Source organism: Coenobita brevimanus, chromosome 87 (assembly GCF_032717465.1).
Source record: "Coenobita brevimanus isolate Jiangsu-jjx chromosome 87, ASM3271746v2, whole genome shotgun sequence".
Classification (NCBI taxonomy): Eukaryota; Metazoa; Arthropoda; class Malacostraca; order Decapoda; family Coenobitidae; genus Coenobita; species Coenobita brevimanus.
In genome coordinates this window covers 14,412,768-14,427,918 of record NC_137040.1, presented here as the reverse complement: position 1 = coordinate 14,427,918, position 15,151 = coordinate 14,412,768, and the positions used below count along the sequence as shown (strand labels likewise).

The 15,151-nt window shown below is 38.3% G+C and overlaps 1 protein-coding gene across 1 annotated transcript in view; it reads right to left on the bottom strand.

Annotated features, from left to right (window-relative positions):
- The window catches only part of Camta (Calmodulin-binding transcription activator), a 1,827,966-nt gene that overhangs the window by 1,662,188 nt on the left and 150,627 nt on the right, over nucleotides 1-15,151 (bottom strand). The window lies entirely within an intron of this gene.

Here is a 15,151-nt window from a genome sequence, read left to right as displayed (position 1 = left end):
CAGTGTTACTGTTTATATCATTTATGTACACTAGAAACATGATTGGTGCCAGCACCGAACCCTGTGGTACTCCACTAGTCACTTCTTTCCATGATGAGTAGTTTCCTCTTAGTACTGTCCTCATTTCTCTTTTTATGAGAAAGTCTTGCATCCAACAAAACAGTCTGCCTCGAATTCCTCCTTGATGGTACAGCTTCCATAAAAGTCTTTGGTGTGGTACTGTGTCAAAAGCTTTCTTGAAATCTAAATAGATACTGTCCACCCATCCTTCCCTTTCCTGTATTGTGTTTGTTACTCTGTCATAGTAGCTCAACAGATTAGTAACACATGATTTTCCTTTTCTGAAACCAAACTGTCTTTCTGTTATCATACTGTGTTCTTCTAGATGATTTAACCAAGCTTTTCTTATAAGTTTTTCTAATACCTTACTTACAACACTGGTCAATGATACTGGTCGGTAGTTGAGAGGATTTTGTCTATTTCCTTTCTTGAATAAGGGGACTATATTTGTTTTTTTCCAAATATCAGGTAGTTTCCCTTGACTCAAGGATTTCTTGAAAATTAAAAATAATGGTTTACTTAACTCCTTTGCACATTCTCGTAACACCCAACATGAAATTTCATCAGGACCACTTGCTTTTCCTCTGTCTAATCTACTTAACTCCTCTTGTATTACTTTTTCTGCTATTTGTATATCTGGCAGTATGTGTGGACATGCGTGTTCCACATATTCCCTCTCAAAATTTTTTTCTTTTGTAAAAACTAATTGGAAATTCTTATTTAGTGCTTCACAAATATCTTTCTCTTGTGTATAAGTGATTCCCTCGTCCGTGATGGATTGTATTATATCTTTTACTTTGGTTTTGCTTCTGATATAGCTGTAAAACAGCTTTGGTTGATCACTACTTTTATTTATTATATCCTTCTCAAACTGTTTTTGGGCTTCCCTCCTTATTCTTGTATAGTCGTTTCTTGCCTGTTTGTAATTATTATACGCCCTTTCACTATTGTGTCTTCTGTATCTATTCCACAACAAATCTCTTCTTTCTTTACATTTTTTACATTCTGTATTGAACCATTTCTGTATTTTCTTATCTGCTTCTTTGTGCTGTGGGATGTACTTCTGGACTCCTATTTCATAAAATTCACAAAAATTTTTATATACAGCATTTAAATCTTGTCCTCTAAGCTCATTTTCCCAATCAACTTCTAAGAAATACTTCTTTAGGTCTTGATAATTTCTCTTTTTAGAGTTTAGTCTCTTTTTGTAACTGTCATTGCTGTTTACTATGTCATATGCTATCCTGAAGTTATAATTTAGTACTGCATGATCGCTTTTGCCGAGTGGGGGGTGATATATTAAACTGTCAATGTCATTTTCTTGCCTAGTAAATATTAGATCTAGCACTGAAGGTACATCAAGTCCTCTTTTTCTAGTGGTTTCCCTCGCATGTTGCGTTAAGAAAAACTCTTGTACAAGATCCAGGAGCTTTTGGTCCCAACAGCTTTCTCGGCTATTTATATCTAGAGTATTCCAATTTATATTTGTACTGAAATCCCCAGTTAGTATAATTCTTTCCGATTTCTCTTCCATTTTATGTAGCAAGGATCTTATACTCTGAATTGTACTCTCTGCCAGGTCCTCATATTCGTCTCTTTCCCATGTGTTTGATCTGGGTGGCATATACAAATTGGCTACAATTACTTTACCTTCAGATGTGACGATCTCTACTGCAATCAGTTCTGCTTGTGATGGTATATCTAGGTTTATTTCCTTGACTTTTAGATTTTTCTTAGTTAATATTATAATTCCTCCTCCTTTTTTTAAATTTCTGTCTCTTCTCCATATATTGTATTCCTCTAAGTTTAGTATGTCATTGGATAACCTTGGTGTTAATTTTGTCTCAGTTAGGCATATTATTTGTGGTTCATTTTCTCTGACATAATCATTCATCTCTAGTAATTTAGATACCATTCCATCCACATTTGAGTACATCAACTTTATCATCTTGTTTATATACTTGTCATGACATGGTTCTACTAACTTCCTCCTTTTTCTTCCATCCTGTTTGTGTACCACTTTCGTACCTGCAATCCTATTACTTTGTAAAAAAAAATTTCTTCTTGTCCTCTTCTGATCTTATGTTTGTGTGTGTGTGTTGTCCATGCACATGCACACACATCAAGTGCATGTGCATGTAGTGTCCTACTGCTGGGATTTTGAATCAAGAGGTTATTTTACTGTATAATGCATATCGTGTTTCTTTTTTCTCTCTCTCTCTATCTACCCCACTTGTGTATGTGACTATGTATATGTACCTACTTAGGGTGTGTGTATATATATATATATATATATATATATATATATATATATATATATATATATGTCTCCCTGTCTATGTATATATGAATATATCATATACTGTATATTGGCATGATGCATAAGTATATGTATGTACGCCTGTACCCATACTCATATCTTTATACATACGTACACCTATCCTGTACATGCAGTATGTCTGTTGCTACATGTGCATGAATATATACATGGATGAATAGATATCTACATATATGTATGTGTACATATGTGCCTCTCTCTGCATATGTATGTACATACGTGTGTCTCTATGTACCGCTTCATTCATATCATGTAATGATAATTACTGTGCCAACTTTGTACCATGTATGTATCATTGTATGCCTTTGTTCATTACTGTGCTTGTAATGATAATTCCTTCTGTATCTTCTATGCCCTGTGATACCAATTTTGTTTTCCTCATGTATCCCTCCCTGTTAGGCCTTCAGGGACAGTGTTCCTCAGTGTGTTGGGGCTTGTACTGAATGGTAAATAAAAAACCTAAATAAAAATAAAAACCCATTGGGTGGTTAGTGATTACCGACCCTTCAATCTTGGCACACCTCAGGGCGGGGTACTTAGCCCCTTTCTCTTCAATCTTCTCATGAACAGACTCCTCTGTCTTTTAGGTCCTATCGCTGACTCCTCTCTGATCCTAACCTATGGTGATGATATCTGCATCCACTCCCCTTCTCCCACCACAATTCAATGTCTCCTAGTCAAGTTTAGCCAGGCTGCATCTGCTTCTGGGTTGATTATTAACACCACCAAAACCAAACTGTTTACACGATCCCTCACTCATGGGCTTGCTTGCACAACTATAACCCTCCTCGGCTCTCATCTTGAGGTAGTGCAGGATTGTACATATCTCGGAATTCCCCTCTCTTCCCTCTTTAACTCCCTCCCAGGATGTCTCCACTATCTGCACACACCTTCACCGCAGACTTAAACTCCTTGGCACACTCACTTGTGACTAGCACGAGGTTAGCATCCCCGTCGCTCGATCACTTTACCTGTTATATATTCGCTCCCTTCTTGATTATCATGCTATCTCTCTCTCCCTTCTCCCCCAAGCACAGCTCCGACAACTTGAAGTGGTACAAAATCAGGTGATGATTCTCATTCTTCGCTGCCCCAGGTCTGCCAGAGTAGTCAACATGCTCCATGAACTCAATCTATGTCCCATCACTGATCTCATTCACGTGCTTGAAGTCTGCTTTGCCACAGAGTGTTCTTACCTAATTGTTCTTACCTAATTGTATCTTTACAGGAATGAGTCAAGCTCGTATTGTCCCGTGTCTTAGACCATATTTATCGTACATATCCTTAAATTTGTGAATTGTTTTGGCACACACTATTTCATTCGGTAGTGCATTCCATTGATCAATTGCTCTGTTTGGGAAACTGAATTTCCTTACGTCTTTATCACCTCTCTTCTTATGCAGTTTTTTGCAGTGTCCTCTTGCTGATGCTTCTCCATATGTTAAGCAATCATTTATTCTATTTTCTCCTTCCTTGATATGCACTTATACAGCATTATCATGTCACCTCTTTTCCTTCTCTCCTGTAGTGTTGGTAGATTCAGTTTATTTAGTCTTTCTTCGTAGCTTAGGTCCCTTAAGCTTGGTATCCATCATGTGGCGGCCCTTTGAACTTTTTCAATCTTGTCTATATGCTTTTTGAGATGAGGACTCCAGACTATTGATGCATATTCCAGGGTTGGTCTAATGAATGATGTTATTATCCTTCTTAGCATGTCTTCATTTATGTATGTGAATGCTATTCTCATATTTGCAAACAGTGTATACATGTTCCGTACTTTCTCGCTGATGTGGTCAGCCGGAGATAGTCTGTTATTGATAATCACACCTAGGTCTTTCTCTCTTTCTGATGTGTATAGGGTTTTATTTCCTAACTTATAATCCCAATCAGGTCTTTTTCCACTTTTACCAAACTTGATTACATGACACTTGTCCACATTGAATTCCATTTGCCATGTACTACTCCATTCATGAAGTTTATTTAATTCTTCTTGTAGCTCCCTACAAGAGTCTGTGCTAGTAATTCTCCTTTGTATTTTTGCATCATCTGCAAACATATTCAGATAGCTCTCATTTCCAGTGTTACTATTTATATCATTTATGTACACTAGAAACATGATTGGTGCCAGCACCGAACCCTGTGGTACTCCACTAGTCACTTCTTTCCATGATGAGTAGTTTCCTCTTCGTACTGTCCTCATTTCTCTTTGTATGAGAAAGTCTTGCATCCAACAAAACAGTTTGCCTCGAATTCCTCCTTGATGGTACAGCTTCCATAAAAGTCTTTGGTGTGGTACTGTGTCAAAAGCTTTCTTGAAATCTAAATAGATACTGTCCACCCATCCTTCCCTTTCCTGTATTGTGTTTGTTACTCTGTCATAGTAGCTCAACAGATTAGTAACACATGATTTTCTTTTTCTGAAACCAAACTGTCTTTTTGTTATCATACTGTGTTCTTCTAGATGATTTACCCAAGCTTTTCTTATAAGTTTTTCTAATACCTTGCTTACAACACTGGTCAGTGATACTGGTCGGTAGTTGAGAGGATTTTGTCTATTTCCTTTCTTGAATAAGGGGACTATATTTGCTTTTTTCCAAATATCAGGTAGTTTCCCTTGACTCAAGGATTTCTTGAAAATTAAAAATAATGGTTTACTTAACTCCTTTGCACATTCTCGTAACACCCAACATGAAATTTCATCAGGACCACTTACTTTTCCTCTGTCTAATCTACTTAACTCCTCTTGTATTACTTTTTCTGCTATTTGTATATCTGGTAGTATGTGTGGACATGCGTGTTCCACATATTCCCTCTCAAAATTTTTTTCCTCTGTAAAAACTAATTGGAAATTCTTATTTAGTGCTTCACAAATATCTTTCTCTTGTGTATAAGTGACTCCCTCGTCCGTGATGGATTGTATTATATCTTTTACTTTGGTTTTGCTTCTGATATAGCTGTAAAACGGCTTTGGTTGATCACTACTTTTATTTATTATATCCTCCTCAAACTGTTTTTGGGCTTCCCTCCTTATTCTTGTATAGTCGTTTCTTGCCTGTTTGTAATTATTATACGCCCTTTCACTATTGTGTCTTCTGTATCTATTCCACAACAAATCTCTTCTTTCTTTAGATTTTTTACATTCTGTATTGAACCATTTCTGTATTTTCTTATCTGCTTCTTTGTGCTGTGGGATGTACTTCTGGACTCCTATTTCATAAAATTCACAAAATTTTTTATATACAGCATTTAAATCTTGTCCTCTAAGCTCATTTTCCCAATCAACTTCTAAGAAATACTTCTTTAGGTCTTGATAATTTCCCTTTTTAGAGTTTAGTCTCTTTTTGTAACTGTCATTGCTGTTTACTATGCCATATGCTATCCTGAAGTTATAATTTAGTACTGCATGATCGCTTTTGCCGAGTGGAGGGTGATATATTAAACTGTCAATGTCATTTTCTTGCCTAGTAAATATTAGATCTAGCACTGAAGGTACATCAAGTCCTCTTTTTCTAGTGGTTTCCCTCACATGTTGCGTTAAGAAAAACTCTTGTACGAGATCCAGGAGCTTTTGGTCCCAACAGCTTTCTCGGCTATTTATATCTAGAGTATTCCAATTTATATTTGTATTGAAATCCCCAGTTAGTATAATTCTTTCCGATTTCTCTTCCATTTTATGTAGCAAGGATCTTATACTCTGAATTGTACTCTCTGCCAGGTCCTCATATTCGTCTCTTTCCCATGTGTTTGATCTGGGTGGCATATACAAATTGGCTACAATTACTTTACCTTCAGATGTGTCGATCTCTACTGCAATCAGTTCTACTTGTGATGGTATATCTAGGTTTATTTCCTTGACTTTTAGATTTTTCTTAGTTAATATTATAATTCCTCCTCCTTTTTTTAAATTTCTGTCTCTTCTCCGTATATTGTATTCATCTAAGTTTAGTATGTCATTGGATATCCTTGGTGTTAATTTTGTCTCAGTTAGGCATATTATTTGTGGTTCATTTTCTCTGACATAATCATTCATCTCTAGTAATTTGGATACCATTCCATCCACATTTGAGTACATCAACTTTATCATCTTGTTTATATACTTGTCATGACATGGTTCTACTAACTTCCTCCTTTTTCTTCCATCCTGTTTGTGTACCACTTTTGTACCTGCAATCCTATTACTTTGTAAAAAAATTTCTTCTTGTCCTCTTCTGATCTTTCCTCATTTTTTGTTTTTGCTTCCTCCCTTTTCTCTTTCAGTAATTCCAGTTCCTCTTGTGTTAGACATCTTTTTATCCATACATTTTTGAACTTCTCTTTTTCCATAAGATTCTTTGCATTTTTTAGTATCTCTTCCACAATGTTTACACTCTGGAAAGTCACTTTTAGAGGTCTTGTCTTGCTTTTCTCGTATTTCCCTAACCTTTTGTGTTCCTCTATGTCTTTACTACAGATTTCCTCTGATACTTCTTTCAGTAAGCTCATTACATTTGCCATCTCCTTTTTGTCTCTAGTGATTTTGTTTTTAATTTCTTCCTCTTCTATACCAGTGATTACTATTGATTTATTTATTTCTACTGAATCTCTGACTAACTTTGGATTGTTTTGGATTATTCTTTTCACTTCCTTTTTAATGTTTTTTCCCTCCACCCTTGTTTCTAAGTCTTTCTTTACTTTCACCATTTCAGCATACGTGATTTCTACATCATTTTTGTAGCTTTGCACAGCTTCATTCATCTGTGTTATCTTCTCCTCAATATCACTGCTCTGGTCCATAAGACTGCTTGCTTGTCTAATTGTCTCTGTGTCATTTTTTAACTCTTCCATGACACTCTCGTGATTAACTACTGTACTTCCCATTTCACTCAATTTCTTCCTAAGGGTATTCAATTCCACTGTTAGTTCACTGATGGTTGTGTCTTTCTTATTGGCCTCCCTTCCCGGTTTTTCTATCTCTTCCTTTTGCAAGTGCATTTGCTTCTTTATTTCATCAATTTCATTTTTGAAAGCCATTTCTAGTTTGTGTACACATTCAACCAGTCTATTGTGAGTCTCCACTTCAACCAGTTCTTGGTAGAAATCATCATTTTGCTTTTTACTTTTATCCCTTTTCTTTTCCAAATTTGTTTTACTGAAGTATGTATCCATTTTGTAATACTAAATGAACAGAGTGTGTACTTACAAAGTGTGCACACTTTCCCTGTCTTGCTGTAGTATAAACAAACCCAGCTGACTCAACGCATCGTGGTTCTTTGCTGTTTGAACCAGTCTTATTTAAACTTATTATTTCTTTTCCTTTTAATAATGAAAAATCATTTAGTCTAACCTGGTACAGAGCTTGACTCATTCAAAGATACTTATTTAGGTAATGCCTCTGGCCGTGTTGCGCTGGTATGGAGCGCCGGTACAGACGTCTACCTCCGACGATGCCGTGTGTGTGTGTGACCACATTTCTGTCTCCTGATTCATCCTTTTCCTTCCGACTGGTTGACATTCTCTCCTAGATCAGATCTGGCATACTCACGTGGCAGGCCTGGCATCCTGGCTAAAATGAATTTGTTCAGCAGTCAACTGTCCTCTCCAGATTTTCGGACATGATCCCGCCAGTATCCATGCTGATCTTGTTACTACCACCCCTACTGACCCTCTGCCCCCTACCTGGAGATGTATGACTCCTGTTGTGGACTACACACCTTCTGCCACTGCTTCTGACCATTTACCAATCCCTTCACAGCTCCTCATCACTGAAACCATAAACTCCGTTGCCCACACCTACGTTTCCCATCCCATTCACGTCTACACTGATGGTTCTGTCCTCGCTAATGGCCAGGTGGGAGCTGTTTGCATTGCCTTTACTAACTCTGCTTCCCCCGTCTTCTCCACCTCTCACCGCCTTCACAACTTGGCCAGCAGTACCCAGAGCTATACGCTCTGCCCTTGACTTCCTTATCTCTCATCACCTACCAGGTCTCACCATCAGCGATTCCTAAGCGCCCTTGCCTTACTTTGCAAACCCCCCCCCCACAATGCCCTTCCCCTCTCTTCGTCTCCCTCTACTCTCGCCTCCATCAGGCTCATGCTCTTGGTCTCAGGGTTTCGCTTATTTGGATCCCAGCCCATGTTGGTCACATCCGTCATGACCAGGCAAATCGCCTGGCCCGAGGCGCCTGCAACCTCCCCCTAGTTGCCATCCGCCTCCCCGTGTCCACGACAATTGCTCGGAGAATCCTTCTCGAGGAGTCCGGGGAGGACCTAGCCCTTCGTACCAATGCTGAACGTCCCACTAGTGTCACCATCCAGCACTATGACACGTACCGTGGCGTGAGACACACCTATGGCAAGCATCCCACCCACACCTGCCGCTGTGATGTGGCCATCACCTGCATTCACCTTGGGTATTGCTCCCCAGGGGAAACGGGAAATCACCGGACAACCGACCACCAACAGGCCATATATACTCTGTCACAATTCAATGGACGAAGCATTATCCCATCATATCATTAACTGCCCAGTTATTGCCCCCTTCAGACCCCCTGGACTCTTGTTTTCTGCTTTGTGTACTTACTCCATTGCACATCTTGATGTACTCGAGCACATTCTCACCCTTCAACCCGACTTCCTTTCATTGTAATGCCCTGGCACTGAGACAATGATACGACATTTTGGTGTGTGTGTATATATATATATATATATATATACAGTATATATATAGATAGATAGATAGAGATAGATAGATATACAAGCCTGTGTGTATGTGTGTGTGTGTTCTTACCTAATTGGATCTTTACAGGAATGAGCCAAGCTCGTACGGTCCCGTGTCTTAAGCCATATTTATCGTACATATCCTTAAATTTGCAAACTGTTTTGACACACGCTATTTCATTCGGTAGTGCAGTCCACTGATCAATTGCTCAGTTTGGGAAACTAAATTTCCTTACGTCTTTATCACCTCTCTCTTCTTATGCAGTTTTTTTCAGTGTCCTCTTGCTGATGCTTCCCCATACGTAATCATTTATGTCTATTTTCTCCTTCCCTGATATGCATTTATACAGCATAATCATGTCACCTCTTTTCCTTCTCTCCAGTAGTGTTGGTAGATTCAGTTTATTTAGTCTTTCTTCGTAGCTTAGATCCCTTAAGCTTGGTACCCATCTTGTAGCGGCCCTTTGAACTTTTTCAATCTTGTCTATGTGTTTTTTGAGATGAGGACTCCAGACTACTGATGCATATTCCAGGGTTGGTCTAATGAATGATGTTATTATCTTTCTTAGCATGTCTTCATTTATGTATGTAAACGCTATTCTCATATTGGCAAGCAGTGTATACATGTTCCATACCTTCTCTGATGTGGTCAGCCGGAGATAGTCTGTTATTGACAATCACACCTAGGTCCTTCTCTCTTTCTGATGTGTGTAGGGTTTTATTTCCTAATGTATAATCCCAATCAGGTCTTTTTCCACTTTTACCAAACTTGATTACATGACACTTGTCCACATTGAATTCCATTTGCCATGTATTACTCCATTCATGATGTTAAATTAATTCTTTTTGTAGCTCTTTACAAGAGTCTGTGTTAGTAATTCTCCTTTGTATATGAGGGAGGGGGGGGTGAGTTGGGGGGAGGGGAGTCAAATAGTGGGTGACAGAGTGACTTGGAGGCATTTTGTCTGCGGCCACCCTTTGCAGGATTAGGGCGTCGGGCTATAGATAGATAGATAGATTTTTGCATCATCTGCAAACATATTTAGATAACTTTAATTTCCAGTGTTACTGTCTGTATCAAATATATACACTAAAAACATGATTGGTGCCAGCACTGAGCCCTGTGGTACTCCACTAGTCACTTCTTTCCATGATGAGTAATTTCCCCTTAGTACTGTTCTCATTTTTCTTTTCATGAGAAAGTCTTGCATCCTACAATACAGTTTGCCTCGAATTCCTCCTTGATGGTACAGTCCATAAAAGTCTTTGGTGTGGTACTGTGTCAAATGCTTTCTTGAGATCTAAATAGATAATGTCCACCCATCCTTCTCTTTCCTGTAATATGTCTGTTACTCTGTCATAGTAGCTCAACAGATCAGTAACACATGATTTTCCTTTTCTGAAACCAAACTGTCTTTCTGTTATCATACTGTGTTCTTCTAAGTGATTTACCCAAGCTTTTCTAATACCTTGCTTACAACACTGGTTAGTGATACTGGTCGGTAGTTAAGTGGATTTTGTCTATTCCCTTTCTTGAATAAGGGAGCAATGTTTGCTTTCTTCCAAATATCCGGTAGTTTACCTTGACTCAAGGATTTCTTGAAAATTAAAAATAATGGTTTACTTAACTCCTTTGCATATTCACGTAGCACCCAACATTAAATTTCATCAGGACCATTTGCTTTTCCATTGTCTAATTTACTTAGCTCCTCCTGTATTTCTTTTTCTGGAGGCGGATGCACTAACACGTCCCCGTAAGGTCCCCGTAAGGCCGCTGCCGCTACGGTCCCCGTACGATAGTCGGTGTTTTGTTATGTACTAACATTTCTCCCACCATCGTATGGTGACCGTAAGGCTAAGGGCGGGGAAAAACTCGCTGTGTTTGAGGGAATTTTTCCCCGCTCAGCTGATGGTTGCTTTGGCCAATCACAACGCAGGATGCTTCTCTGCCTAGATGCTTCAGCCAATCATCGTGTTTGGTGACACTGACTCTCAGCTGAGAAGAACTCAAAAACAAAACAGTGGACAGGCTTGACTGAAATATATGAAGTGTTTGCCAGTTTGGGAAGTGCAGTTAGCAGAAAGCATTACTCACATTATTACCAGCATACCTACTGCTGCATGTTGTGCAGCAGTACTGCACATTACTATTATACAATAATGTACGAGTACATTAAAGTGCCATCAGTATACTGTACAGACTGAATCACTCTCATATTTAACATTTCTGCCGTACAACACTTATTACATTAATGTGCGTTCTGCAAAACTCAACTGACACTGTTGTACACTGTACAGTACTGTACCTGACATTTTATGTTGAACAAAAGCACCCTAGAAAAAGCACCCTGGGATAAAAGCTCCAGCAAAGAAAATAAATTTGTGTAGTTTTTTATTTTATTTTTTGCTTAACAGTAACCTGACCTAAGAACCTAAAGTAACCTGACCAATGGTAACTGAACAGCCTAAGCTAAGCCAATGAGCCAAACCTAACCAAACCTTAACTAAACAATTTCACCTTACCTAACAACCTAACAATACCTAACTAAATAACCAAACCTAACAGAACTTAGCTGAAGAAACATAAGAGCCACATAGAACAAGCTAACCTAAGCCAGCAAAAAAAATAATAATAATAATAATAATAATCGACTTAACAAGCTAAATTTATCCAACCCTAACCTTGCTCTGAGATTCACATATATACTGTTCTCAGTCATTCTTCACTTTTGCCAGAAAATACTGAATAATTCCTAAGTCCCAAGAGGGATTCCATCCCTCCTTTGAAGTTCTGAATAAATATATACTCTGGTTAATCTTAAATTTTTATGGCATGGAATTTAGTGGTTTTGGTGATAATTTTGGTATAATCTGTTTATATAAAGATTTTGTACTTTTATGTGGCCATAATTATGTGAGGATCCAAATTTTGTCCTTACTCTCAGAAGGCACAAATCAAAAGCCAAAAACCATAAAATCAAACCAACATAACACTTTTATGACCGTTTTGGCTTTTTTTTTTTTTTTTAATTGCCCCCTTGAAATGTCAAAATTCCCCTTGCCCTGTTCACACAACTATCTTATGCTAACTCAACATAACCCTAAACTTAAATTAGCCTAGCTTAATAAATTAACATAATTTTAACCCACCCCATTCCAGTTATAAACTACCCTAACTTAAATACCGGTAACCTAAATTTAAAATAATCAAGTTTAAGCTAAAAGTAACCAAGGCTTAACCCAATTCTTACACCAACCTAATCTTACCTAACCTTAAATTAGCCTAACATTAGTTTAACATAGCTAACCTTATCAATACTCAATCCAAAAATAAACAAATCTTACCTAACAAAAATAAACCTAATCTAACCAACATTTAACCTAACCTAACCTAATTCTTAAATGAACCTAACCTAGCCAAGTGCTAACCTAACCTTACATGAGCCCAAATTAAACTAAGCTAACCTTACAATAATCCAGTCCACATATAAACAAACCTAACCTAACAAAAATTAACCTAATCAAAAATAACCTAACCTTGATTCTAAATTAACCTAACCTATCTTGAAACTATATTAGAAAAGGGATTTTTTTTTCTAGGGGCTTGACCTATTAGGCTATTCTCCTAGAGGTTCTTGTCCTGACGGTGTACTCTACTGCACAACAGAACATATTATACTACTCTACAGCACTACACCTTACACTATTTCACACTAATATTGCTGTACACTACTATAAACTACATTAAACTACACTATAATTTTCTACCAACCTAAACCATACGTTAATACTGTAAAACACTAATTTATAGTACTACACAACACTGATGAGCATATAATACAGTAGAACACTAATGAACACATACTGAAACCACCAATTTACACTAATGTACAATTCAGCGCACTGTATATTGTTGTACAGCACCTCTATTAACTACCCAGTTCAGTGAAATAATTCGTTTACACGAGAGAATGCTTAATTCAATTTATTTTCAGGTGTCTGAAAGATACGGGAGACGTTAAGGTTGGTCGGGCCCAACCTTAGCGGCGATCGTAACTCCGGTTCCCGTAAGGTCTCCGAAAGTGTTTAGTGCATGTCAACATCCGACGCCGCTCCCTTTTCCCCCGCCCGTAGCGAGTTACGGGACCGCAACTGCGTTAGTGCATCCGGCCCCTGATGTTTGTATATCTGGTAGTATGTGTGGGCATGCATGTTCCACATAATCCCTCTCAAAATTTTTTTCCTCTGTAAAAACTGTACTTCACAAATATCCTTCTCTTGTGTATAGGTGATTCCATCGTCCCTAATGGATTGTATTTTATCTTTTACTTTGGTTTTGCTTCTGATGTAGCTGTAAAATAGCTTTGGTTGATCACTACTTTTATTTATGATATCCTCCTCAAATGTTTTTGGGCTTCCCTCCTTATTCTTGTATAATCGACCTCGGACCTCAAACACAATCCGTTCTGGAAGGCTATTCCAGGACCCAATTGGTCGAGGACCGAACTAATTTTCCCCATAAGAAATAATGTAAATCATTTTAATCCGTTCTAAGACCCCAGAAGTTTACTTATTTTATTTTTTTTTGTTATTTCATACATAAAATTGCATGGTTAAACAGTAAATACGACATAGAAAGTAAAACAATACATAAAATATTGCACAAGAAGACTAAACTGAACTAAATTCGATATTATTTACCTTTTTGGTGGCGAGTTTTTGGCACACATAGATGGTGGTGAGGGAGGGAAAGGGAGGATGGAACTTATTGCTTGGAAGGGGAGTCCCCTTCCATAAAAACTTGGGGTAATTGGCCTTCGGCTGTTCTCTCTCTTTTGACTCTCTTGGGTTTGGGTAACTCTGCTTTAGGATTTTCTTTTCTTTTACTGTCTTTGACCAGAAACCTGTCCAATGTGATTTGTTTTTGCCTACGTTTTAACACTTTATGGAAGGGACTCATGAGAGTGTCATTGAAAAGGTTTAGTGTTCTGTTGGCTTCACCATTATCAGGGTAATATTTTTCCATAAAACTTCGAAGATCACCCCACTTTCCACACATTTCTTGGATCAATGAAGTTGGTGCATCCTCCCTTGCATCCTCTTCCCCTGAAGACATTTCATCCACCAAAGTCTTCTTCTGCTCATTTTGGAGGTGTACGAGTTCTTCGGTGGTAAGCTCAGCACAATGTTCCTCCAAAAGCTCTTCCACATCATCATTGTCAATCTCCAAGCCCAGAGACACAATATCCTCAAGAATTTTATCATCATCAATATCCTCAGCAACTCCAGCACTCGTACCCGTAGCTTCAGCAGCCTGGAAGCCTTCAAAGTCTCTCTCTGTAACACAATCTGGCCACAGTTTCCTCCATGCTGAGTTCATTGTTCTATAACTCACTTCGTTCCAGGCTTGATCAACAACATTTATGCAACGAAGGATGTTGAAGTGATTTTTCCAGAAGTCTCTGAGAGTCAGTTCCGTGTCACTGGTCACTTCAAAACACCTTTGAAACAGGAATTTTGTATACAGCTTCCTGAAGTTAGAAATCACTTGCTGGTCCATGGGTTGGATTAAAGGTGTTGTGTTAGGGGGCAGGAACTTTACTTTGATGAAATCAAACTCTGCACCTAAGTCATCCTCCAAACGAGGGTGAGCAGGAGCACTGTCTATCACAAGAAGGCATTTCAAAGGCAAATTTTTTTCTTCCAAATATTTAACACTGGGTGCAAACACTTCGACAATCCAGTCAGTAAAATATTGCCTGGTCGGCCAAGCCTTGGGATTAGACCTCCACATAACAGCCAATTTACTCTTCATAACATTGTTTGCTTTGAAAGCCCTCGGATTCTCTGAATGATACACAAGCAGTGGTTTGACCTTAAAATCACCGCTTGCATTGCCACAAAGCAAGAGTGTGTGAATCTATCCTTCATTGGCTTGTGTCCTGGCAGTGTTTTTTCTTCACGAGTAATGTAGGTCCTTTTGGGCATTTTTTTTTCCAAAGTAACCCCGTTTCATCGCAACTGAACACTTGTTGCGGAACATAACCCTCAGCC